The sequence below is a fragment of the Condylura cristata genome, unplaced genomic scaffold, assembly GCF_000260355.1.
Source record: "Condylura cristata isolate star-nosed mole 26May11 unplaced genomic scaffold, ConCri1.0 scaffold00034, whole genome shotgun sequence".
Lineage (NCBI taxonomy): Eukaryota > Metazoa > Chordata > Mammalia > Eulipotyphla > Talpidae > Condylura > Condylura cristata.
In genome coordinates, this window is record NW_004567135.1 from 2,540,517 (window position 1) to 2,543,914 (window position 3,398).

Below are 3,398 nucleotides of genomic sequence, written 5' to 3' on the forward strand. Positions count from 1 at the left end.
CGTCGTGCCGAGCGGCACCGCTAGGGGGCGACGCAGGCTCGGCTGGAGAGCGAGGCGGGAGGCGCGGGGAGAGCGGCGCGAGCTCGGAGCCGAGACCCCGGGCTGGGAGGGGGTGGGGTGCGTGCCGTCGCCATGGCAACACCTCCTCAAGTCCTCCGGGAAGCCGGCCAGCGAGGCCGGGGGGCCTAACCCCTCCCGCGCGGCCCCGGCCCCAGCCCTCAGCGACAGGTACGGAAAGAGAGGGCGCGGGGCCGACAGCTCGCCCGCCCGGGCGGGGACGCCCCCTGCGGCGCGCCGTATGCAAATGATGCTATTTGCATATGCAAATATGCTAATACACCGGCCCCGGTCAGGGTAGCAGGTGGCGGGGAGCGGGAAGGTGTGGGGAAGGAAGCTGAAGGAGACAAGGAGTTTGGGGACTCGGGAGCGGACCAGTGAGAGGCAGCCTGGGGTGGTCGCTGGAGCGGGGCCCACCGAGGGTCTTAGGCTTGATAGCGGATGGGGGAGGGTCAGCCTGGCCAGTCAGGAGATCCTCTTCTGCCCGCTGTCTGCCAGGCCTGAGGTTGGCACCGCCTAGCAAGGTTGGCAGCGGGAGCCCGGGCACCATCTGCTGCTGGTGAGGGGAGGGCAGAGGCTCAGCTGGGCTGGGGAAGAGGAGGGCCCAGGACGGTCGAGTCCCCCTTCTTTCCAGCAGGCCGAGGTGTGGTGGGGGCAGGTGAGCCCACAGACTCCCCTACAGTTTCCTGTTCTCTGTGCCCTTGACAGTCCAGACGCTTGGGGTGGCGGCGGGGTGGTAGGAAAAACAGCCCCTTTGTAACGATGTTTGGGCTAAAATAGGAGCAGATCACAGGCCCCCCCTTCACAGCCACACAAATCAAACCCCCTGCCCCTACCCTTCCTTGGGATCACCCGGCAGGAAGGGCAGCTGCGATTGCTGCTCTATTCAAGAGGCCTGAGCGACTCAAAAAAAAAGAGCCCCCCCCCAGATCCTTCCAAGGGCCCCCCACAATGCTGAAGCAAAACCAATTTACTGGCTCATTGGGCGGTGATGCTGGAGTGGGGGTGCTGAGAAGCAGAGAGAGCGGCTGTTCTCTCCCCTACACTCGGGGGGCACCCCCCTCCCCCGCCTAGCGGAGCCGGCAGCTGTCCCTAATTAGAGCGGCGGTTTAATTGGATTTATCAGCAGTTAATAGGAAATTAAGCAAAGGGCCCGAGAGGGGGGGTAAGCACCGAGGCAGACTGTGTGAGCTCTAAGGACGGGTGCTGACTGCAAGGGTGGGGGTGCACGGAACCCACGGCCACACGTGCCCCTCCAGACTCCCCTGCGGTTGAGCCGTGGCCGGCTGAGCCAGAGAGCAGGTCTCGAGAGAGGAAGAGGGGAGGGACCGGCAGGCAGGCCCCAGGGCCCTCAGCTCCCAGAAGCAGCAGCCTGGGTGATGGATGGTGCTGCCTCGTGCTACAAAGGTCACAAGTCTGGGCCAAGGAGCAGACTGAATGGAAAACAAGGCCAGAGCAGGGGTGGGCTTCCAGGGTCCAGGGCAAACGGCTCTCCACCCCACCCCCCCCACTGTCTACTCCACTCAGTACAGAAAGTGTCCCTGAGGCGGAAGACTGGGCAGCAGCAGAGGGGGCATCCAGAATGACCCTCTCACTGCCAACTCACAGCTGCGTGGGGCCTTGGGGGTCTCCCATGCAGTAGCCATTCACCTCCGGTGGCTCCCCCTCCTCCCCCTAGCTGGAAGCTCTGAGCTGGCCATGGCCAGTGACCCAAGATTGGCACCAGCCATCTTTGGTGCCAAAGAAGGGCGCACGCTCAGTCAACCCGGGAGACAGGGTCCACACCCAGCCCTGGCATCAATCAGCCTGCATTATGTGGCAAGGCTAACAGCACCTGCAGGGGCACCTCACGCCCCTCCCGCCCTTGTTCCTGCCTATGTGGGTGCAAACCCCTGCATTGTGTGGGTCTCTCTGTGCCCCTGGTGATCTTAGGTGTCTCTGCCCCTAGGGCGTGTGTGTGTCCATGCAAGTATGTGGTAGTCGCAGGTGCGGGCGTGCCCGTGCCCAGGTGTGAGCCACGTCTGTGGGTGACCCAGGCGGGTGGGCCGGGAGGTGCCCGGTAAGGGTGTCCCTGCGTGCATCTGTCCCCACTCTCCCTCCACCATTATCTCTGCCTAAGCCTGTGCTGTCTAAGTGTGCCTAGGTGCCTTGGCGTCGCTAAGTGTGTTCTCGCCTGGCGCCTGGCATTTCGGCGCGGGCATTTCCGCGAGTCCCTGCCTGCTGGTCTGTGTCTAGGTGAGAACCAGGAAGCGCCTCCGGTGAGAGTGTGTGGCTCTGGCGCCTGCGTGTGCAGGTGTGTGTCTCAGTGACAGTGCGTGGGCGTGTGCCTGGGTGTGAGCCGCGCCGCGGCGTGTATTCCAGTGACAGTGACGCGCGCGTGCGCGCCCCCCGCCGCCGTGGTCTCCCACCCCGCCCCTGCCTTTCCCCATTTCTATTCCGCGCTCCTCTCCGGGCGGGCTTGGCCGCATCATCTCCATCCATTATTGAAGAAACAGCCGTGTCCCCTCCAATCACATCAACACCCTCCCCCCGCCCCGTTCCGCTTGCCCCGCGGCCCCTGTGGGTGCTGAGGCGGGGGAGCCGCGGCGCAGCTGGGGCTCCGGGCGGGAGCGGGCTGGTGACCCTGTGCCCGAGCCGGCCGGCGCCGGGACGCCTGGGTCCCCCGCGAGCGCGCTTTGCATAAACAGATGGCGCGGGCGTCTTTGTCTCCTCGCTCGCCACGCTGCTCCCGGCTCTCGGCGGCCGGGCTGATGCAATCAGAGGTCCCAGAGCCGCGGGACCCGCGCCCTCGGTGGCGGCAGAGGGGGTCAGAGGCCCCGGGGCTCGGAGCAGATGTCGGGCACTGTGGCTTCCCTCCCGGGCGCCCCCTCCCGCCCACGGCTGCAGTGGGAAGACGAAGGCCAGGCCAGAGCGACGGGCGTGCGGAGGTGACCAGCAAAGGGAGCCCGGGCAGTGCCCCGAGGTGGCCCCAGGCTGCCCCGCTGGCCTGCCAGCCCTCCCGGGGACTGCAGGCCCGAGCACAAGAGCAGAGCTGGGGGCGGGGAGGGAGCGACGGCGACGCACGAGCATTTGCAGAAAGATGCACGGTGCGGGGCAATGTGGCGGGAGAGACAGCGCAGAACCGCACAGAGCCAGATGCAGAGACAAAGCCGGGGAGAGCTCAGGGGTGGACAGGCAGCCCCTGCCACGGTGTAAGGAGCGGGGGCGCCGGGAGGCGGGAGACGGACGTGCACAGCCAGGCGGCGGCAGAGCGGGCGAGACAGGCCGGAGAGCCCCAGAGCCAGGCCGCAGGAGGAGGCCGAGTGCAGGCCAGCGCGAACCTGGGCGCCGCCCGCGGCTGG